The 25,114-nt window shown below is 36.4% G+C and overlaps 1 protein-coding gene across 1 annotated transcript in view; it reads left to right on the top strand.

The window, feature by feature from the left end:
• Positions 1-25,114, top strand: part of FOXO3 (forkhead box O3) — a 144,216-nt gene that overhangs the window by 112,789 nt on the left and 6,313 nt on the right. Inside the window, exon 3 of the mRNA XM_026726642.2 lies at positions 11,035-23,381. The gene's annotated coding sequence lies outside the window, so the exon portion shown is untranslated. The remainder of the gene's footprint in view (positions 1-11,034; positions 23,382-25,114) is intronic.

Below are 25,114 nucleotides of genomic sequence, written 5' to 3'. Positions count from 1 at the left end.
AGTGATGACTTCATGCTCGGTTAGGGAGGCAAGGAGGAAGGGCTGGTCATTCATCCCACTGTTTTCCTATCTCGGCCTTGTGCTAAACTGATAGGGGTCATGCTGCCTGAACAATCTTCTGCTTTTGCAGGCTCTGCTAAACCAGCAGCACGACACATTCACCTTTAGGAAGACCAAGCAGAATGATGGCGGACAAGATTGGCGGGGGAGGGGAAGGAGTGTGCCCATTATTAACCTGGAGCAGCCAATGAGAGTTTCTCTTAACTGCACCTGCTACTGGTCATCTTACTTCACCCCGATATAAATGGTGGCAAAGCACAACAGCTGTTGCTGGATGCTCTTGGCTAAAGAGGAAAAACATCATTGTAACACTTCAGCTAAGAAGGTCTTAAATCTGCCTCAGTCCTAGGTTGCCAATGAGAGAAAAGCAACGTCATCACGAGGAGACAGTAGAAAAAAGATGTTGCCAAGTCATGGTTGTATTATTGTTAGGTGCAAGTGGGAAAAGGCCTTAAGGGGAAAGTGAATTAAGGAAGAAGCCCAAAAAGTTATGGATATAGATCTTATCACCAAAGTAGTTTCTGAAATAAATTCACATTTTCCGATCTTATAGGCAGGCAATCTCATCCTAGCTACTTTGGATGAATCTGGGGCCACGTATGTTATCATTCATTTATTTTCTCCTGTCAGAAGTAAAGATACTGTAAACAATTACAATTACCAAGTGAGAATCAATATTGCACATTGTTTTTCTTGTCAAACTGCTTCCCAAAGTTACTTTTCCACTCAGATAAGAACCTAGCATCCTGTGACAAGATTATGTGACTCTTTTACTTTGCAGTAATAGCTAATGCTTTGAAAAAAGAAATTAAGCCTTCAGAGTAGAATATTGGGGGAAGAAATTGATTTCTATGATTTTGAACAAAGAAAAAGCAGTTGTACAGTCTGTAATAAAATTTTGGGGGTTACCCTTGCCAATATCATTTATCAAATTTAGGTGTACTCTGAAGATATTATTTGTATTCCATAATAACTTGCTGACATTTTCACATAAACTGGTTTGGGGCCAGTTTGGGTTTGACAAAAAAAAATGTCTGAAATATTGTAAGTAGCATAGTATTCGATCATATATAGTATGATTTTTAAGAGGACTACAAATTCCCTGTGGCATGCAGTTTAATACTGTAATCCTTGGCTAAAAATGCTAAGAGGGAATGCAGCCATGATTATCAAATTCCTATCAAAGAATGCTCAGGTAGATTTTCAAGAAGACTAAGCATTATATTGATCTCTCCTGCTTAGAGTTGCCAGTATTTTGACTGGCAAAAAGTTTTCACCTCTCATTTCCTCCAGTAAGCAATGTTGTTGGCAAAAATACTTTTGTCATTTCATTTTTCATAGCATGAAAGTAGAATGAGGTACCAGAAAAGAAAAAGTGATTGTTCCATCATGAAAATGTAATCATCTCTTAGCATAGAGTTAGCCTGCCTGCCTGTCTTCTTTCTTCCCTTCCTTTCTTCCTTCCTTCCTCCCTCCTTCCCTCCCACAAAGGAATAAGTTCCATTGAACCCAACAGGATTTTTAGCAGAATAAACAAATAGGAGTCACTATTTATTCTTCAAAACTAAAACCAATCTACATGAACATTACGCATAATATATATTTATAATTTATATCTTAAATCTGTATATTTACAGTAAAGCGAAGAGAAAAACAAAAATATTGTGGTTGTAATTTAAAGCCATTTAGGAAAACCACAATAATGTTGATTAGCCCATATTGTAGCATCAATTGTAGCATGATTTGCCAGCAATATTCATTCAAAAGCATACATGTCAGCGCTAGAGAAAAACACAGAAGAAGGTGAACCAATTATTATATTTTATATTATATTTTATGTGACTTGATTCATTAACTGACTCCCAACCCTCTCCTTGAAATATACAGAGTTGCTAAAATTTTCTCTCATTGGTCTTACAGTAGTTATGTGTAAAAGATAAAATCAGCAGTCTCTTTTACTGCTTTGCAGAAATTCCAATTTCCTTTTTTTCCTTTTCATTCCAGAGAATCAATGAGAACTTTAGGGATGGGATTATATAGTACATGGTCCTGAAAAACCACTCATCAAGGGCCAGGGATAAGTTGACAAATTATTTTGTGGGCATAATACACTATAGGCTTTCAGTTATTGGAGATTTTCTCTGTGCTTTTCTGAAGGCCATTATGTTCATAAGATTCAAGAAAGATAATTGGAAACTGGCTGTTCCTACCGTTGCCAAAATTACGGAATAGCATAGGATGACAGCATTGCTGGATATTTTTAGAGCAAGCAGAGCAACATTGGGTGGAGTTCATAATGCGTTCACTTTTGTATCAAACTGACTTAGGCTCATATTGTAAAACATTGTTCTTTTTCTGTGAATATTTGTCACAGTTTAACGTTAGGATTTCAAATTTGTTTTCCTTCTCCATTTTGAATCGCTAAGATTTTTCAAGAGTGCTTTTAGTAATAATGCTTTTTTCTTGGAAATAATCAAGCCTTTAAGATTGCTATTTTCCAAGTTAGCAAAGTACGGCAAAACAAAGACTAACGCTAGACTTTCCTGGAAACTATTGCCATGATTTTAATTAACTCGGCTACTAAAAACGAATGTCCTGTGCTTCATTCTTCCATGCAGGGTTCCATTTATGGTAATTTATGGTATGCTAGAGGAGGTAGGAAGGGCAGCGATTAAATCCTTGCATGTCATAAATATCTTCTGGATGTGGCTGTAACAATTGTACTCTAAATTGTTTCATTTTAATTCAGTTTTCAGTTCAGGTTGATTGAAAGGTATTGGCTACTTTGTGTGGCAATTTGTTACTAATGACCAACAGCTGCATGCTTTTCAGATTCATTCTATGAGTAGGAGTAACCATCCAACCATAGTAACAACCCTCCAAGAGTTGTTAGGAATTTGGAACAGTCCAATGCCCTGGCTGATGATACCCTAAAAGTTTGTGGATGATGGAGCTATATTAATTTTACTGGCTCACCGAAGAGGCCAGGAATTAAAACATTATGCTTTACCCAATTGTATGAGTAGAAGCACTGAGAGGAAATGACCGGATCATTGTGTTCATAAAAAATTGCACAAGCAGAAAACTAAGTGTTGCCTTTTTGCAACATATCATGGAGTTACACAGTATTGAGAATTCTTCATGAACGAATTGAAATACATTTAATTTTAAAATGTAGAATAATTGAGTTGGTATATTCCACAAATTAAATATTATATTTGCTCCAACTTAACACCTTCTACCTTATGCCTACTTAAGAGATCCTGGAGAAATATTATCTAGCTTTTGACTCACCTGTTAAAAGATGGTCATGACCTGTGCTTCCATTTTTAATTTGCTTTTGAACATTTTATCCTTAGGTATTGAAAAAGAGTAAAAGAATTGGCAGCTGAGTGATCTTTGCCAAAATTGCTTGTGTTCACATATAAATCAAGCCATGTAGTAATTTCCTTGTGGCTCAGAAGCATGCATGAATTTAGCCAGCATTTGTTTGGCTTTAGGAGCTCAGTATGGCATTTGAAAATCCACCCCATACATCTGTATTGCTTGCTATTGAATATGTATTGTAATTAATACATTATAATAACTGCAGACCTACACTAACATGCATTTTACAAATATCCTCCCCTATGTACCTTGCTAGACTGACCTGTATTATGCAAAGAGAGCATAGTATTTATTGCATGCTTCGTGTATATAATCTTTCTTCTTTTTTATTTGGCATCTTCCAGTCTTTTTAATTTTTTATCTGCTCTTCATTTAAAATAATGTTTTTCTAATCTTCCCGGAGAAGTAATTGAATTTGAGGAGGACTGCAAGGGTTTGATTTATGGGAGAATCTTTTATTACACTTTTCCTCTTGAGCTGTCTATTATTAAGCATCTTGGGGGCTTTGTATGTCCTATGACACATCACAACAGTGTTGGCTCCTTTTAAATGATTTGTCTTGGCTTTCTGACCTGTCAAATTCATTTAACAACATTAGCAAATGAGAGTTCTTCATGACAGGAAGAATTGCTTTCATGATAACCATAATAAAGATATATGCTTCCCCAGACAACAGAGGAAGAAAAACAATGCTAGGAATGCATATAGCAGAAAGGAGGGGCTGATTATCCTCTGGAATAACAAATTGGAAATATAAAGGCTAATTCTGTAGCCTGTTTTTATTAATATTTGTTCATTTTGAATGGTTCATGTCAAATGTAACATTCTTATTTAGAGGACACAGTTTATTCAAGCAGTGTCGCCTTCATACAATCAGTGTTCAAATCTGTGCACCTTTATAGATTAACTTGGAATCTTTGAACTGAGACACTAGGTTTTTTTTCCTTCTGTCTCCTTTTCAATGAAGGTCCACTTTTCCTCTATTAAGAATGGTATACAAAGTAGTTTGCAGTTGCTCTTGTTCAGCACATCCTCATAAATTAATTTTTTCTTGCATTTTATTTTTTTAATACAAGGGGAAGAGACTAGCATGCCTAAGACATTCAGAGAGTTTCATGGTTGATAGGAAATCATAACTGTATAATACTACAGCAGGAAATTAAGCTATTCTTAAATCAACATGCTCTTTAAAGGGCTGTTTGGAAAAATACTGATGTTTTAGACTAGAGTATAAAATATTAGTGGAAAACTAATTCCATATGGACATACAAATATGTTCATGCTAATATTTATAAGCTGTGGAAATAGAAGTCTAATTTAGAATTCCTCTAAATTACTGTTATTGTGAATCCATCTATATCATTCAACCATATCAGTAAACTTTAGACAATAACACTGAATAAACTAAACAATTGAACTGCTCTAAGGTAATTGGTATTAATAAAACCATCTAGTGAGAGACATAAATCAAACAATCAAGCATATAAATCAATAGAAATAATTTGTGGGTTGAACACAATTTATTAATATATAACCTGTTTTATCCCTGACAATGGAGAGAAAAAACACAATTGTACTTCCTGGGTTTTCTGTCATACACTATAATCTTACTATGCACGAAGATCACCTTTTCCTAAGAATGTAGCATAAAATGTTAGGACTTTCCTGTTGGTGGGCTGAAACTCAATTTTACTTGCAGTACATTTACTATTTATTTCACTTTGGACAACATTAGGGGCTCATCTTTCTTTTTTAACTATTGTAATTTCTAATACGTCATAATTAAAGATTGCAGGAACTAAATGGAATGCTAATCTACATCATTAGTATTTTAAGGACTTTTTCTTTGCCACTTATGTTGAATTCCAAATGAACATTGTGGAATGAATTTCGATGATCACTTATAGCTTTTGAGGTCAAGCTGCATAAATATAGGCTACTCCAGAGGTCTCCAAACTTGGCAACTTTAAGACTTGTGGACTTCAACTCCCAGACTTCCTCAGCCAGTACAGCTGGTCTAGTCAGAGTATTGTTTTACTCCACTGGATTGGGTTGGATTGAATTAAGCATGGTGGCATACCATAGTTTGCTAGCTACTTCTTTTACTCATGTGTGTTTTATCAACTCATTATTAATTGTCTGTCTGTCTGTCTGTCTGTCTGTCTGTCTGTCTATCTATCTATCTATCTATCTATCTATCTATCTATCTATCTATCTGAATCTGCCCTGTCCAGTTCATATGGACTCTGATCAAGTCACCCTATGTGAATTGATCCTGTAAATCAGCCCCACTTTTGTGATTGTATTTAGGGTCTCTTGGGATGTTCAAATCAAAAAAAGTGCTTAAAGACAACAGGTGATGCTGCCTTTTGGGAAGGACCAGGGATGGGATTCAGTTTTTTTATCAACCGGTGCTGTGGGCGTGGCTTAGTTGGTGGGTGTGGCTTGGTGGTCATGTGACTGGGTGGGTGTGGCCAACTCGATATCACTCATGTCAAGGGGCACTTCTCCTCATCTGGCCTCTCATGACAGTGGGGATGCTGCAATGGTCATAAGTGTGAAAAATGGTCATAAGTCACTTTTTTCATTGCCATTGTAACTTTGAATGGTCATTAAATGAACTGTTATAAGTCAAGGATTACGTGTACAAAAATACAAAAAGCTTCTTTGCTTGCAAAAAGCTGTCCTAAATACCAATCATTAGATTAAAAATACCTGCAAGCCAGAGTTACAAATCAGACAGGGTGCCAGAGCACCTTGAGGAATGAAAATAGTTAAAATGCAGTGATAACTATCAAGCAGCCATCTCTTGCTCATAAAGTGAAACCCTTTAGCAGAGAGGCCATTTAAGCTCTCCAGAAAAAGCACACCCAAGAAAAGCAATCCTTAGATCCATTTGCACCACTTAAAGATACCAGCTGGTCTCACTCACCACACAAGATATCCTAAGGAAATCATCCATATTTAAGGAAAGATCATATGCCCCCCAGAAAGGCAGTAAAAAAAATCAGTGCCAAGCTTGCATCCTGCCTCTTGGAAGTATACCCCAAAAGGACAGTGCCAGATACCACTGAAGCAGTGAAGGGACACCCCCTCCCCAGATAGAAAAAGAAACCATGAGGCAGGAAAAAATTCAAACACAATACAAATAATTAAATCACAACAGTAGCTGTTTCTTGTTGAAGCTGAATAAGGAAAACTATCCCATCAATAAACACAGGATTAAACCTTCACCAAAAACCAGTTTAGACCAAAACTCAGAAAGGGTATGTAAACTCACGTTTGAATGTCAATCTTTCTAGCTAGCCAAGAAGCCTGTTGAATGTCACTCATTTTGGTTCCCTGTCACTAAAGCTTTGCTTCATTATTCAATTATTTCTTCAAAGTGCTGATTGTCCAGGGAAGTATTTCCTTCTAACAGCAGTGTAAAAATCTTAAAACAACCCTTTCCCTTTAAGAAAGCCAAGCCCCCAAAGCTCCGGAGACAGGTAGTCTAGGCATTCTGGCAAGAATGTAATAAGCATGGGGAAAAAACAAAAGGAGACTGCTTCTAACTACAGGTTCTCCGAACTGCTTAGAGAGTTAACAGGGGGTTCTATAAAATGGTACAGAACCAGTAGAATCTCACCCCTGGGAAGAACTTTGTAAGTTAAGAGATAGAGCAAGGTGCAGTTGTTGGTGCTGAAGGCCACAGAGCTTTCCAGTACTGCCTAGTACAGATATAGAAGCTAATGGATTAGGGGAAAGTATTAATCACCAAAGCTCTTACAAAATTAACTGAAAAATCTTTTGGCCATTGCTTTTCCCTCTCCTTCTGAAAATCTGCTTAGATTTACAATAGTAGTAGATGCTCTTAGCTACGATTTTCATTATATATGCATGTTTTATTGAATGCTTCATCCACCGAGGATATTATTGTTGCTGTAAGTGTGCACACACAAAAATACTTGGAGTTTAGTGTTTTTTTTCTGGTTAGTTTTCTGGTAACCATATTGAAGATCATCATACCGAGTTTCAATATTCAGGTTGGCTTCAAGCCTGAGGCAGTTAATAAGGCCATATAGTCTTCCCAAAAAAAAATTATTGAACATTTTTATATTGATGAAAGACAAATATAGAAATTTGTAAAGAGAAAAAAAGAAGAAATGAAGACAATACAGTTAAAGAAAAGTTAATTGAAGATGTATTTTCCTAACATCTCTGACCTTCTGTATAGCAGTTACAAACTCATAATCTCTCTTCCCTCTTTTACATTACAATAATCTCTTTAGGTCCTTATTCAGTCTTTTTTTCAATCATCAAATCCAGAAATCAACATTTCGTTTGTTTTCCATCTTCAGTATAACATCTATAAAAGTTTCTAGTCTTGTATAAAAGTACTTACTGTTTTATAAATTACTTCTTTTATTATAAAATTCACTATTGTATAAAACTCCCTGAGCAGACAGGTCACTTTTGCCATATCTGTTAATTTTGCTGCCTTCAGAAATCCATTCATCCATTGTGGGTATTTGAATATTTCTCTATCTTTGTACACACAAATCGTCCCCGACTTACAACAGCTCATTTAGTGACCACTCAAAGTTACAACAGCAGTGAAGAAAAAGGACTTCTTGTGACTGTTCTTCACACTTATGACCCTTGCAGCATTCCTACGGTCATGTGATGACGCTTGAGGTGCTTGACATATTTATGAGGCGCTTGGCATATTTATGATGGTTGCAGTGTCTGGGTCTGGGGTCTGCAACCTTAAACACTCAAAGAGCTATTTGGGCCTGTTTCCCACAGAAAAGAAAACACCGGGAGCCAATAATTTAACAACCGGTGTGACTGGGTGGGCGTGGCCAGTTCAACATCACTCACTTCCACCCAGTCATCTCCTGCTCTGGAATATGAAGCAAGTCTCCATCCCCTGCCATCACCCTTACCTTCTCAGCCCAGGTGAGGAGTGATGGGGAGGGGTGGGCACAGCCAGTGGTGGGATCAGCCAATGGAGCTGCAGCAGGGGACTGAAAGAGCCGCATGTGGCTCCAGAGCTGCAGGTTGCAGAACCCTGAGTCTGGTTCACATGATTACCTTTGGTGACCTTCTGACCAGCAAAGTCAGTGGGGAAGCCAGATTCACTCAACAACTATGTTACTAACTTAACAAACTGCAGTGATTCACTTAACAACTGTGGCAAGAAAAGTCATAAACTGGGGCAACATTAGTTTAACAAATGTCTCACTTAGGAGCAGAAATTTCAGGCTCAATTGTGGTCGTAAGTAGAAGACTTCCTGTAATAGTGTTGCTACAGTGACCATATATAAAATTGCCCAAAATTTAACTTGAAGCACTGGCTTAACCTTAAATGAACAATGTTCAGACATAATGTTTTGTATTCTTAAGCTAAGTATATGTTAGGAAACTCAAAGAAAACTCTTTCCTTCTTTATTCTTTCTCTCAACTTAATTATCAGTTCTTGTTGGTGTTTACCTTTCTTGTTTAAAAATTTAATAACATTATTATTAAAAATAGGAAACCTATAGAAATATATATTTTTGGTTTGCATTTCTTGAAAGCTCAGGAGATTTGGCCCCAAACTGAGCTAAAATGTTAATTTAAGGATATTTCAGGAAGCCGTGCTGCTTGTTTCTTAGGCCCTTAAGCCCCGTTCCCACATTGTTTAACTAGAAACCTGCAATTTCCTCTAATGAATTTTTGTATTAGAAAGGAATGCATAGAACATGGTTTTTTTCCCTGAAATTTGCTTAAATGATCTTATCTTAGAATCCAACGCAAAGGGTGATATTGAGTCCGTCCCACAGTAATGGAGATACCGTAAATTAGTCATAAAGAATCTACATTGCACACAAGAGACAAAGAATTTATTGAAAGGGAGCTTCCAGAATTTCGCAAAATCTTTCCCAGTGGCCTGCTTGAGAATCTTACAAATGAAAACAGCAGAACATCCAGTTAAAACTCATCAGGTAGCACCATTGTGGACTAAAGCAACTGAGAAGTATTGTGTCTGAGAAGATACAAATTTTCTGTCTATAACATTGTATTTGTAATATCCCAGCCAGAGGTATGAGATTCAAAAATGTGTAAATAAGTGAGGAGAAATGCAGGGATCCTTGCAACAGCTGTTGAAGAATGATTTCATTTCCCAACTCGTTCACAGCAAGCAATTTCCGAGGACAACAGATAGAGCAGGCAAAAAGTAGTAGAAGGCAAAGAAGTCTTTTTCACTATTATTCATATTCATTCAAATAGCACCTGATTTTCCTTCCTACGCCTCCCCTTTTCTTTAGGAGTGAGGAGAAAATGTTTCACTGGCTGACTGGCGGTTGTACCCTCAATGTTTATGTTAATTTTCAATATGTTGTTTTTCAAACCATTTTACATTGATCAAAACAATAAGAATTAGTGGGATGCAAGCTGATCATAATACATAATCTGTGTTATACACCTTGAAAAAGGAGTGATTTTGCCTTCCAAAACCAATCCATAGTTGCCCTCTCCAGAATCACCTCTCATTTTCTCACCCTCTCATCCATCCCCAAGCTAATGGAGTTTAGCAGGTAACTGTGAATTCTTTGGCCTGCAAATTTTGTAGGACTCCTTAGAATATCTCTCCCAGTCAGCATCCAGAGAGCATCAAAACTATCAGTTTTGCTCTACCTCTTTGATTGAAGAAAACAGCAAATGGCCCTCAGAAAGTCAAATGAGGTTGGTGGATTCTAGGGAGAAGGTGAAAGAGATTCATTCTGTGTGATGAGGCAGAAAGCAATGGGATGAAATGTCAAAAGATTTCTCCCCAAAATTGAATCAAGGGGACTAATGCAGTTCTAGGATAAGTCAAGGTACATAAGAATTAACAGATGTATCCTCATGGGTGAACAAATATTTACCATATTCTAAGCAGAATTCTTGTTAACCAACCCAACTCTCTGATGCTTACATTTGGTCTTGTAACAAATTGTTTTAAAATGTAAGAGAGGAAAAAATGGTGTGGGGGGGGGATTAACAATGAAGTTTGACTACACCAATATGCAATATTTATTCTTCTTCTTCAGTCTTGTCTGCCAGAATTCTTACAGGATGCATTTGAAAGTAGTTGTCATTCTTGAAGGTGTGCCCTTTGTATTTAAGGTATAGCTAAGGCAGCTAAAGTGTGAAAAACAGAACTGCGCATAATTGTGTAATGTCTGAAGCTGTTTATTAAATGTGTATGCTCCCAGAAGCACAGCTTATAAAGAATATTACGTATTACAGTTTGCATAACTCTGTTCATTTACTAGGAACCCTCGAGCCAAAACATTATTATATATTTATTAATAGAACTCTTCCATTATTTCCTAATTAAAAACAACAACAATCATCCTAGAGCTAGGATATAATAATCAGTCTTGGGTTGTACTAATATATTGTCATCGCTTTTACACACCAGTGTCAAAGATAACTGCAAAATAACAAATTTGGGTTTCCTCAAGATGACTTGAAAATTTCTGGAAGTTCATGCTTAGGACTATTTGCTTTCTTCAACCGTCTGTGGGTAATGACTAGATAAATGTTATATTATCCCTTTTTTCTTTTTCTTTCCAGGCCCTTCATCCAACATGAATCCTAAAGAAAAAAAAATCCTTGCCAAAATCAACTGTCAGCAAAGACAGGGATATCGTTTACAGCATTTGTGAACCCTGCATTCTTTTCCTAATGAAACAGAGACTGTTAGCGAGCCCCAGAACTTGAGGAAAGAACTGACTTATCTGGAACTGAACTCATTTTGAAGTATGCAAATTTTTCTTACTGTAGGGTGATCCACCACCAACTTGAGAATATGTTGGTTCAGCCACCATTCTGTTTCAGAACACTGTGTAGTCTTTACAGTAATGTGCTTGTCAATCAGTATATGGTGTTCCAAAATGGTGATGGGTTGCAGGATGCTTTTAGGTTGGCTTTTGTTCTTCAGGGTTTTCCCCAGCCCACTTTTCTTAAGGGGTGAGAGATGCTCCCCCCACCCTTCTGTGAAATTCTTTACTTGCTCCCTTCTAACGTGCCAATTCCTCATGAAAATTAAATACACAACAATAGGCTTGAAATATCAACAGCACTTGAATTACCAATACAGTTTCCAGCTGTATTAAACTATTGCAGCAACACAAGTGACGAGTATGGTGGCACTTTAAAGGCTTAGCAAATTCGGTATGACATGGATTGGGCTCTAAGATAAGATGGTAAGGGACAGCGAGGAATGGCAAAAAGGGGAGAGAGAAATGCAATGCAAGAAGTACCAATGCCCTCTGCATTTTGTTTCTATCTTCAGGATAGCATTCCAGGTATGCAACCACAGAGGGTGTCATGAAATGTTGCTCTTTAAAATGCCACTGAACTCTTTATGGACTCCTGCAATCATTAGAGTACAACCAACCAACTGAATTCAAGAGTTAGTTTGAAAGACAACTAAACGTTTGTATTTGCTTTGGTGTTTTAATGTGGGGATTGGCTAGCTAACTCATTAGTTCTCAACTAATCCCTACAATTCTCCAACCAAATATTTTCCTAATCTTGTACATGTTTCTTTTTATTTTTGGTACCAAGAGAGGGTGGATTTTACCTCACAAAATTAGCTACCACTAGTGTTACATCCTAACCAAGGTTCAGTTGGTGTGAGGGGAAAAGGGCATTTCGTTGTGGGGAAAATCAGTAACTCTATCTAAATCTAGTCTAAGTTTATGCAAGCAATTTTGCCCAAATGCTGCAGTAAATTTTTGCTTTTTTGTTTGTCCCCATAGCTTAGCAATTGGCCAATCTGAGGTGCATTGTTTACCACTTGCCAAATATAACCACATAGAAGGCAATGGCTTGCTTTCAAATTATTACTCTTATTAATAATAACAACACAAAACCTAAAAGAAAAAAATGAGTATATTGCATGAGAACAGAGTTTTATGTATCTGTAATATCCAAGGCTTGGATGATTTTTTTCATTCATAATCATTTATTCATCTTTTTCTTCCTTATTCTTTTCCTCTTGTGATACATGGTGGAAACTGGAAAAAAGGTGGTTAGGAAGGAGACACAGAGAGGGAAAATCCATACCGAGAGCTTTTCATAGGAGCGTAGATTGTAACTGGATAAATTCCATTGAAAAACAAAGTAGTTTTTATATATTTTGCTTATAGGGATTTCTTTTTGTAAATTTATATAGTAATAATGACTGAAAGTTATGGTGCTGTGCAAGTCCTGTTTAATTACTTTTTATTGGTATTTTTCATGTGAAGGAGGGGCAAAGAAGGCAAGAAAGAAATAGGGGAAAACCTGATGGTACGTTTTAATTTTTTTTTTTTAATTTTATTTTAATGGTGTGAAGACACTTTGGCTTAGGACAACATATACATATTTCTCCAAAGTGATATATGAAGAACTTTTTTTGGCATAAAAGCAGAATGCATATAAATATATAAATATATTTTATTATGTACAGAAACAGATCATTATGCATGATTGTTAAGAGAACAGACTAGCATTTTAACCCAAAGTCTCAGTGCATGAGTTTCCACCAGCACGTGAATCATGTACCTGCGTGGTGTGATTCCTCTCAGCTGCCACCTTTCACTGCGCGTGCACATGCAGGCATTCAAGCACATTCACACACACACACACACACACACATTCATTGGTGGGCCCTATATTGCTCTTCTTTTCCAACTTCTGAGGTAATATTGGTGAAATAACAGCTCCTTGTGTGATGAAAGTTTTGTTTTGTACAGTAGCTGCCTCCTCCTTGTGCTGCGCTATTCTCTAGGAGAACACATAAAGTCCACCATGCAGTTCATAACTTGATGACAATTCTGTGCTGTTGTGGTTCTAAATAGCTCATAGAATATACACTTTCAAACTAGTTAAATGATTTTTATCGTTTTCCAAATAAATACAGACTATTTTTTTAATAATTAAGGTGGTATATTTGTCTATGGCAGGGCATAGTTTATCATGTTTCTTTAATTATATACCACCAATGTGTGTGCTTGTTCTTCACATTGGAAAGGGCTTCCCTGAAAGGAATACCTTATAAAAATGTCATCTGTTCCAGGGGCTTAAGAAAAGTATTGACTTATCTTGAGAGACTCAGTTACAGGTACCTATTACCAAAGCTAGTTAAGAATGTGCTCACATGCCTTTACTAAATATGAGTATCTGGCACGTCATTATATGTGAATTAAGCCAATGATGATATTTTGGGATGTTTGTTGTTATTTTGTTCTTTGAAATGGAAATGTATGTGGTGATGGACAATTTATTTCCAAGTTTCTGTCTTGTCTTCTCAACAGAAACTCTGTGCATAAAAAAAGATCTGGTACTGTACAAAGTTTATGGTTTCCTCTACTTTGACTGGGTTTCCTTTCAATACTTGAAAATGCAACATATCAGGAAGCTGATGCAGAAAAAGGAATAGATTTTTCATTTCTCAGCTCTAATTTTAATCAGGTGACCAGGATGCAATGACACCAAAATGACAGCCTGTGTGCAGTGACATCATCACACAAATGCCATGATTATGTACTTGCATTTCAACATCTGACACAAGTACATAAGATGCAATCTTTCTATGATATTGCCACATCTATTTTGTCATCCCACCCCCACCCCTGGATGATTAATGGACACAAAACAAAGAACTATATTTGTAACTTGGCCATAATTTATGCAGGATTTAAATCCCGTTGATTTCAATCAAATTCAGTACTCACCATAAATACCAGTAAGGCTTTGAGACTGTCCTGAGATTAAAGTCCTATTAAACCCAATATGACATTACAGTAAGCATGCATTAATCAGATCGCACATTTGTAATAGTAAGCAGTTAATGGTGCTGTTGTATTTGCGGATGCTCGCATATAGATTACAATAGGAAAACCTCCATCCTCTTAGTTAGCATCTGTACTTGTTTAAATATTTTTATTTTAATCATACAAAGCAAACTGGGGAGCGGGGAAGAACCCAAGTGAAGTGATAGCGCACGAACATTTATGGAACATGTTCTAGGTTCTGCCCTAAAGCATCCTTGGGAACATGCTACCCATCAATGGCAAATAATATTGACCTATATAAATCCTTGGCTTGATGCGATGTAAGACAGCTGCAACCTGAATTTTTGTAGTTCCTTGAGAGAGGGTTGTTGGGGAACAATCAGGCACATATTAAAAGTGATGATGATGGCAACAAAGAATCCTTTGCGGGGAGAAGGGCAAAATTACAAACCTCTTCAGCCAGGTTAGTGGTACTACAGGCAATTTGGTAACAGTGGCTTCAGCAGGATAAATTCAGATCCTAGGATCCCAGTGGATGACAACAGCAATAAAAGTGCATTCTTTGTGGGGGGAACCCACTAGTTTGAAATTCAGATGCTATTAGAGTCAATATGGGCAAATGTAAGCCTCATTCTATCCAGGTTCACCCACAAGTGTCTCAGGGGTTATAGAAATGTTTCCCAAACCATCGGCCTCCCTCTGAATTAGACTGCGCTTCACAGCATTTGAACTAACAGGCTCATGACTAGGCTGACTGGCAAGTAAAGAGACCAAGCTAGGGAACATAGTATGCTGCACTATTTTCTCAGTCATGTAAAGCAATTGCATGGAAATCCATCGATTTGCTCTGTGTCATTTCTTTTCCTATTGTCTGTCCCTCTGCCTCTCACAATATAAATAACCACATTTGAAGTACTGTCCCCAACTGGGAACCCAATGGCAAACTTTGGCTCTCAAGGATACTTGCTAGCCAATGGAGTGCTGCTTATAGCCTTAAGCTTTCTGTATTCTCTTTTGCCAGTAGGATGGCCACAAAATATACAGTGACAACCCAATTTTCTTCCCTAGTTATAAGTATGCTGTTTCTATTGGCCTAAAGGAGTCAGGTGCTAGACAAAAGCAAGCAACCAATAAATCCTCAGATACTGGTCTAGTTCAGGTATAATACTAAACCAAGGATTCGAGGCTGTGTATGGCCCACAGGTCAAATGGCAATATGTCACATATTAGGAGGCTTTTATTAAGAGGAAGAAAATAATCAGTCACTCAGATCAAAAAGGTTTATGCCGATCTGCATTAAATTATGGCTTAGCATTACAGGAATGGGCTGTCATGAACATTCCTTCCTCCTGACCAGCTTGTGGAATACATCATGGCTTACCATCACATTTTTAAATCCAAGAAGTCTGCATAATTTGGTCCTTGTTTGTTTGCATAAGCATGGTGTGAATAAATCCGTTTTTAAGTTGGGATCAGGTAGAACACCCCCATTTATACATTTACATCTATGTCACTTTTTCCACACCAAATTGAAAATCTCTAATGGATGAAAACATTGTGAACAATGAGCGGAAAGCTGCTTAACTCCCTCACTTTGTGCAGGAAAGAAGAGCAAGGAAGAGATACCTTCCAGATGTATGGGGAACAACAGCTTCCAGAATTCCCCAATCAGCCAATAAACATATTGGTTGGGAGCTCTCATTGGCACTGTGCTGATTTGTACAGTACAAATCAGAATTCCTAACCAATGGGTTTTAAACCCCAAAATTTTAAATTTGGGCATCAAGCCAAATGATGGCATGTTTCTTTCACTGAAAGCCAATTCTGTTGCTTGGGATCCTTTTTACAATGAAGCTCCATCTTTTAAAAGGCAAATGTCAGCCCCTAACCTCATAGTGCAGTAGTCCCAAAGCTCCATGTAAATGATTTTGAGTTTGCGAAGCATGTATCGCCCAAACTGTCCATCAATTAATGCGTAAGGTTCACTTCTGAACATTTTTGAGTACTCTAGTGCTATAAAGCACTTAAGCATGAGATCACACTCTTGAGGAGTTTCTTTTTTATGTACATAAGTCCATTATTCTAAGACTGTTGGTTGATTAGTGGGACTGTCCCTGTAAAATAGAATCAAATAAATAGCTCCCATCACCCTAATTTTTGAATTATGAACCCATTAAAAATTGAAATAAGGGTTGGCACAGAAACACAAGCATTTTTTTTTTAGCTGCTTTCTGAATAGTTCATACCATTCTCTTTTTAGATTGCATCTTTTTTCTAAAGTGTAAGTTAACCTGCTGCCCATTATATCTATCTTAAGAAAAAAAAATGGAATAGGTTGCTTTTGAAAACGACATAACTTCTTGGCAGTCAATTGCCGGTTCATTACATTCTTTGCATGATGTGCATCAGAAATATCAGCTGATAAGGAAGGGGACCAGATTATTGTACATTTTGGCTTCATGTATGAAATTTTTTTAATTAAAAAAAAAGTTGTATGAGTGGACAAAACATGTATACAGTATCTGTAAACTGTCTTGTCTGGATTATTTCTTTCACTGTTGAGCCACATTCTTTTGAAGAATATATTCTATCACTGCCTTAGTACATGGCCATCTTTTACAGGGGTACACAATTTTTACTTTTTGTATGAGCTACTTTCATTTGAAAGTTGGCACTGTCATAAATTTAGAGGAGGCTTTTCTCAAACCAAATGCTGACATGGGTGAATATACTACCTTACTACATAACAATTGGATGTCAGTTTGATTTGGAAATCTTTCCCTTTTGCAAATGAACTAGTGGTGCAGAGCTTAACTCCACTTGATGTTAGTAGATATTGCCTTGTGTACTCCATTCTCAACAGTAATCTAGTTTGTAAAATAAAGTGTGATGCATGTAAATAAAGCATAATGGATCTCTATGCTGAAAGTATAGACTCATTTGTCTTTTATTTAGTTTGTGTTTGTGGAAATCAGATCTCTTCAGAGAGAGAGAGAAAGAAAGAAAATAATTCCTGGGTAGAATGCATCACTTGTTGTTATATTTAATATCATTCTCATGGTTAATATGTCTAGTGAAAAACAAACACATTGACTGATACTGTAATTCTGTGGAAGGAACTAACCTTTTCACTACTTACAATTTTACACTTCCTGCATGTTGAAAGCAGAAAGAGGACCTACTGTTTTCCATTTATATGCTTATTTTTTATTTTTAGCTGAAGTCATTAAGATTTGGATTCCAATCCCACATTGGTTTGCTGAAGTACCATGATAATCTATATAACTCTCCCATTTCATAGACTCATTCCCCTTGAATAAGGTAAGAATGGCAAAACTCCTTAGAAGACTTGGATGAATGAAATTAGGAAAAATGCACCGAATGTCATCTGATGGAATTGGGGCATTGAATATAGTCCTGAAGATGTTTACTTTCGATGGTTAACACAAAAAGTATCAAAATGGTATAGCTTCTTTTCCAGGAGATAGCAAGTTGACCTTTGCTATATTTCTATAGTACAAAATGTTTAGTTCAAATATTGAAATAATGTAAGTGAAACATTTAGCCTTACCACATCAGGACTTTACACATGCATCAGCTTTTCACAGGCTTCAAATGGCTTTGATAGTCTCCTTCCACCAAGTTGTGTCCTCATGGCCTTGAGGTATGTTTGACATTGACCTAGCTCCATACCCAGGTGGCTCAAAACACATAGATGGGTTTTTTTTTTAGCATCTTCTCTCAAGATGCTTTGGATGAGACCTCAGGGATGTGAGGTTGTGTAATGAAAGGCAAATGTGCTGAAGGAGTTGTAAAAGAAATGATTAAATTAGGTCTAATGAAAAGTTGAAAAAAGTCACTGAGCTCAAATACCCTAAGTTGCTAGGCAAATATTTGAATAATGTGCCATAAATATTTAAGAACATGATATGGGAGACCCTATCCAAATCTTGCTTCATCTGGGTTGTACTTCTGAGTTGTACTTTTCTACAATTTTCAGCTTTATTGATCTAGTTATATTATTATTATTATTATAGGCTTGTTAGTCATATCTGTAAATAAAAGTATAAAGTGTTCTGAAAATGCTAAAGCAACATGAAAACACACTGTGTGTTCTATCTTCCATATATTCTCAAATAGGCAGTGGGCCTTCTTGTCTTCTCTCTCTGTTGCCCCAACCAAGGAGAGAGTGGAAAAATAGGCTAACCTGAACCTTCTGTAAATTTTTACTTATAGATTGGTAGCTACCAGCACTTGTGTATTAATAGTGGAGGGAAGGTTGTGATGAAAACTCTGCTGGTGGTAGTGTATTCTATCACAAGGGTCACCCAAACCAGACAGGTCTTAGCCAGATTAAGTGTATCCATCAACCCATTTAATATGATGAGAAAACAAAAAAAGAATCCTATACAGGATTGGTGGTTACCAGGTGAACAAGGATCAACATCAGATGTTAAGAGTTCCTGAGCATCTTCAGTAAATGGGCAGTGGGATCCAGGAGCTGCTGTGCAACTAGGGACTAGTTTTATAAGATTATTGGAAGAACAATCACAGACAAGACAAAAGTATGCTATGTTTGAAAATTGTGCCATTATGGTCTTATCAATAGGGTCCAACAAAGCATGGATGCTTGAAGGGAATGTTTGAACATTGGAAAAAATTTATCCAGGCTCAAAAATTCATTATCAAAAATAAAATATTCAGGGATACAGAGCTGGAAGGCATTCAGAAAAATAGTGAAAAATTGTGAAAATAGAAGACCTTGAAACAATAGTAGAAAAAAAACCAGATAATAATTGCAAATATAAAGGAAAAAGCTGATATGAACTACAGAAATTATAATTTAGAAGTAATAACAGAGCCAGTACATGCCAGCACTGAAACAACCAGTGAACTGAGCCCTTGACAAGAAGAATTAAAAGAGAAAATTATGACACATCTAGGATTGCCAGTAGAAAGAGAACCGCCAATACTGAAAGTAAGGCCCCAAAAAGCAAAAGTGTCATCTTCTAGGGTGACTCATTTACCTACTTTACTATTTGTCATTGCCGTGATCCCACTTTTAACAATTTTGAAGAAAACCATTTTTGGCTTCCAAAACAGGAAAAAACGTGAACAAAATCTCACATTTGCTTTATACAGATGATCTGAAGCTTTATAGAAAATCAGAAATCAAGATCCAGTTACTGACAAATACCTAAGAATTTTTAGCAAAGATATAACAATGAAATTTGGTCTGGAGAAATACGCTACAGTAGCAATAAGCAGGATAAAATCAAACCACCAGGAGCCACCAAGTTGAAGCCTACAAGTATCTGAGCATTTTACAGATGGATAACATGAAGCATGGACAATTAAACACGTGATTAAAATACTCCTATTTAAATAGATCATTAATATAAGCACTTACAACAGTCACACATTGCGTGGTAATGTAGTTGGCTCAGTTTAGCTCAATGAATTGTTTGAACCTAATTGTGATCTGTAAATCATAACTGATGATTTAGGATTTTTATGCAGAAATCACCTGATTGTGGCTTATTCAACATATGATTGAACAAGAAATGTCAGAATCCAGTCAGTGTAACATCAGAGCCATAGACTGTCATAGGAATATATATATTGCCACAGTATGACATCCTTGGCCAGCTGATAGGATCCAAATATGATTCTGCTTCGTTGAAGGCATACGCTTGTGTGGCTTGTTCCAGTGGCAAAAACTGATGCTTAATTCAAGCTGACCCTGTCCACACTAGCAATCAATTTGCATAAGGAATACTACAGACCGTAACAAAAGTTATGCTTCTCTACCAAGGAAAATCCTCACATGACATCTAAGGTAATATTATGTGACACAAATTCTCCATTGCAGATGAAATAACTGCTGTCAGCTACAATGTGGATTCAGCCAAGTTAGGACTTGACATTGCAAATACTGCTCATTAAACATACCCTGGAAAGTTGTACAAAAAGGGGTGAGGTCTTGTCTGCTATGATGGTACACCCAATAACATACCATCTTTGGTAGTAAAAAAAATAACTTCCATTTCTTCCCATGTTTGTTTGCCTATTATTGCATTTCTGAATCATATAATAAGCAGAATTCTTCCTCTTGATCTACTAATAAAATTGTATTGGACCTAATTTGCCACTTAATAAATGTAGTATTTGAGGTAGCATCAACCACAATAATAAAGTTTCACTTCAATTTATAGACATAAAATATTTTTAATTTGTTTTATTGTTTTCATATGAGAGGGAGGGAAGAAGGAAGGAAGGAAGGAAAAAGACAAAACTGAGAACAAATTACAAAAAGGAAATCATTTGGGCAATTTTTAACATTAAAGCTTGAATACACAAAATAATAATTCTCCATCAATGACATCAGTAGAAAGCCCATTAATAAACCAAGAGCAAACATTCAAATCAATAAATTTTGGGCTGTGGTATCTTTCCAATGCAGAAAAAAAAATCTTTCATTCTGCCCCTCCTACTTGATAAATCATTCTACATATTGTGAAAAATTACCAATTCTGGTTGTCTAATTCAAAAATACATTTACAATTTTTAACAGTGCTGATCTCTGAAACATTGTATCAAGAAATGTGTGATAATTACAATGAGCAAACAGTGGGATCAGCCCATATGAAATTTGTATTCTCTTCCAGCAGAATAAAGTTGACAGTCACTCCTTTCAAACATTTCGTGAGATGTCTAGACCAGCGGTCGCCAACCATCTGGACCTCATGGACCACCAATCTCATAATTTTAAATCCCAGGGACCACTAGCCAGCTCTGTGGGTTTGGCCTAATTTGTGGGAGTGGCTTGGTGATCATGTGACTGGCTGGGCATGGCTTGTATGTAAATATTATAAATATTTATGTAAATATTGATTTTTTTTAATAAAAAAGCAACTTTTACCCCAAATCAGGCAAAGCAGGCAGGCAGATTGAGTTGCTCACAGAATCACAGATTCATTCAAAAATCTATCTGCCATTGGCTACCTGAGTCTGTCACATAAAATTTGCTTGCCGTGAGTCTGCACTGAATAATAGAACCTTCAGTTCTAAGGGAGGTTTGGCTGTGCTTAAAAGCAGAGCCAAAGATCTAAAGACTAGCTAGAAAGCAAGAAATCCAACCATTTCCTTCCTCCTAGCTAATCTAAATCTCCCGCACAGCAGAACAGCCGATGGTAGGAAAAATAGCAATTTAGCAGGCAAGTTTGCCAGGTAAGAAGTGAGTGGACAGGGAGGGTTCCCGCGGGCCATGTGGGCAGCACAGCCTTGTGTTTCTGCACAGCCTGGATTAATTGCTTTGGGGGGATGCTCTGGGGGGTGAGATTTCTCTGCGTCCCACCAAAATTTTCTTGTGGCCCACCAGTGGGCCACAGCCCACCAGTTGGGGACTGCTGGTCTAGAAAACATGAGAAATCATCTTTTATTGAGTCAACCCATCGAAAAATTATAAGGCACAAGCTACAATAAGAAAATTTTAAATTTTTTCACTATTGATTTGTTAATATGGGAAAGCATCATTCTTTATTCCAACATTCTTGCAAATAAATATTCACCTTAGCAATACTCTTATTGTTTATTTTGAAATGTTTAGAATAATTCAAAATGCATTTTAATGTTGATAGTAATTCAGGAGTTCTAAAGATTGTTGCTGCGTTTGATCAAATTGTGAAAGGAAGAAATATTTTAATTAAATATCCTGTCATTTTGTAATTTTATGCAATCCAAGTTCCTCTTGCAATAACTCAGAAGATATAAAAAAGTTGATTTGGGAATAAGCTGACTAAAATATCAATATTTTATATTAATATTAATATTAATTTAAATATTTAAAATTAATTTAAATATTAATAAAATATAAATAACCCTCGACTTGATTTTTCTACTTTATAAAAAGACCACCTGCAGTTTTTAAGTTGAATGTAAAAGTTCCTCTTAGACTGATAATGTTCAAGCAACCATTCTGTAAATAATTTGCTACTGTATGTAGACTTCCCAAAAAATCCAAACATTTTACCAATTTGCATAAAATTAGTTAATGCCTAAGTATATCTCTAAATAAGTAATCCTGCAATACTACTGTTATATTTGTATTTATAACATTTATAGTTCCTTATAAAGTCAGTGGGATTTTTAACCATCTATTTATGTCCATTTTAATCTGAAATTTAAAATTTTATGTATTTACATTGAAAAATGAGGAAAAATGCCTTGGAATTACTTTTCTCAGATAATTAAAATAATCCTAGCAACAACTGAATCCCTAATTACTACAAATTTTATATTTAAGACCACAGGCTTGAGTTTATAACTTGGCCTACCCCAGTTACTGTGACCTAATAAATTATGAAACCATTGTATAATATAAATACATAATTATCAGAACATTTCTGAAATATTTTCTGACATTTGAAATGTAAATCGATGTTTTCCATATTAAATTAATAATAAAAGATAGCAGGATATCTTTGACTAGTTCCACAAAATATATTGAGAGAAGGAAATGAAATTCTATTTATAATTATAGCAAAGGAACAGAGTGCCACCAATTAATGAAAAGGAGGAAATCCACATATCAAAATACAGTATATAAAATCCACATTTTATCAAATGTACTATATCAAAGGCTTTTTCTGCAAAATCCAAAATCACTACTGAATTCCTATTTTTCAGCATGTATATACGCAGATTGTCACATTGTAATCTAACAATATCAGATTCTTGTAAACTTTTATAGAATGAGATTATGCAGAATGGATAATATCTGTAATCAACATAACAGGGACTATCAATTACATTGCAGCAATGTAAATATAATAAATAAAATTGAATGATAGCTTGCCTAGTCAGCAGGGTTATTACCAGTCTTCAAAATCACAATTATATAAGCATCACTGAAGGAGGTTGGAAAAGAATTATGAAGATGACAGTTCTAAACCTCCAATGTAATAGTCAACCTATTAAACATTGTGAACTTAAATCTGGTCTTTATCCAAATTACATGTAACAAAATATTTTTTTCCTGAAATTTGCCAGCAGTTGTGAAGATTAGTTGTAAAGATTGCCAGCAGTTTCAAGATACACAAACTGTGTTGTGGCCTCCTTCTTCCAATATTATGTGATGTAAGTATCAGTTCAACATATGCCACATTCAACATGTCACATCATACTTGGTGGCATAATCATCCAGACTGAGCATCTCCTGTTTTCATAGATGTTATGTTATGTTTTAATTCAAAGATATGAAGATACATCTAAGTACAGACCTTGATCATGCCTAATTTTAGGAACAGCAAGATTATATACCGATGTATTAATTTCTTCCCCAGTTACCTTTGACTTAGTGTTCCATTGTTAAGTATATACATTTATTGCATCAGAATTGTTATTTATTTTACTTGATCATAACTAGTAATACCATTGGCAATTATTTCAGCTGAGAAGTTAGTAATTTACCATATTTTTCACCTCACTTGCAGTTTCTTTGTTTTTATGCTTGTGATGGCGAATCTATGGCACACATGCCACAAGTGGCACGCAGAGCCATTTGTGCTGGCACGCGAGCTGCAGGCAAACTTATCTCACTGCGCATGCACACGCCTCACAGCTGATTTTTTTGGGGGGGTTGGTTGGTTTGAGGCTTGGAAAGAGCCTCTGCAAAGCTTTTCAGGCCAAATTATAGGCCCATTTCGTCACTTCTTATAATATCAGAAGTGACAAAACAGGCCTATAATTCGGCCTGGAAAGCCTTGCAGAGGCTTTTTCTTAAGCCTCTGGGAGGCCAAAAAAGGCCTCAAACCAGCTTAAAAAAATCAGATGTGAGGCGCAGAGCAGGTAAGGGAGTGGGAGTGGGGGAAATTGTGCATGCATGCTCAGGAGGCGTGGGGATGGGGGTGCACATTGCATTCTGGGTGCTGGCACGCGAATGTGTGCATGCTGGCATGCAGGCAATTTTTGGCACAGGAGCCCCAAAAGGTTAGCTACCACTGTTTTATGCAGTTCAAGGAATATTCTGTTTCAAGTGCCTAAAGGGAATTAAATTTCCATTCAGCCTTCATAAACCTTTATATAATTCTGGTGCAGGTCATCTTTCAAGCATGGGCCAAAGTTCCTTGCCCATTTCCTCCATAGTTTTATGCCCATTTCCTCCATAGTTTTGTGCTTAACCTTTTGATTCTCCGTGAGGGATAACCAATAGTATCACGCATATCTGCCTTTGAGGCATCTCAAGAGGTCAGCATTCATGGCAAATTGGCCCCTCGGTTTTCTAAAGATGAACTTTGTCAGCTACAACTTGTGGTTTGGTGATTCATGAGTTCACTTGAGGACTTTGACTTGTCTGTCTGCAAGTGACAATGCTAATCTTTTGTGCATTTTTAGCCCCCTGTGTTTCCTCATTGCCATGTAATGTTTGAAGAAGGAGGCTGTGACATAGAGCATGTGGGTCTTGGAGCTGATTTAATCTTCACAAACCTCCAGCAAATTTCTGAAAAATGATTTTGTTACGTATATTTTGGATAAAGCCCAGAGTTAAATCCACAAGCAATTTAAGCCTGCATATTTTGATTTCAGATTATCCTGGTAATAAGACAAAAACTAGTTATACCACAATGCTTGGACACAAGCCAGTTTTACACCCATTTACGTCAATGGAACTAATGTAATTTAAATCTAGACATTCCAGTATAATTAGGTTTGTGAATCAGGTTGTTACGCAGAGATGTCAATGACAAAAAATATCTCAGCCCAAATATTTTAACTCAGCCAGTTCATTAACTCAATTGTCCAAGCTTAAAATTCTGTGTTGTTTAAAAAATAAACAGGAAAATAATCCAAAACTTTCTTGTCTTCTATAC

The sequence above is a fragment of the Pseudonaja textilis genome, chromosome 1 (assembly GCF_049901715.1).
Source record: "Pseudonaja textilis isolate UNSWEBS1 chromosome 1, rPseTex1.2, whole genome shotgun sequence".
NCBI classification, from domain to species: domain Eukaryota; kingdom Metazoa; phylum Chordata; class Lepidosauria; order Squamata; family Elapidae; genus Pseudonaja; species Pseudonaja textilis.
The sequence above is the reverse complement of the archived record's forward strand: the minus strand, read 5'-3'. Positions and strand labels throughout refer to the sequence as shown.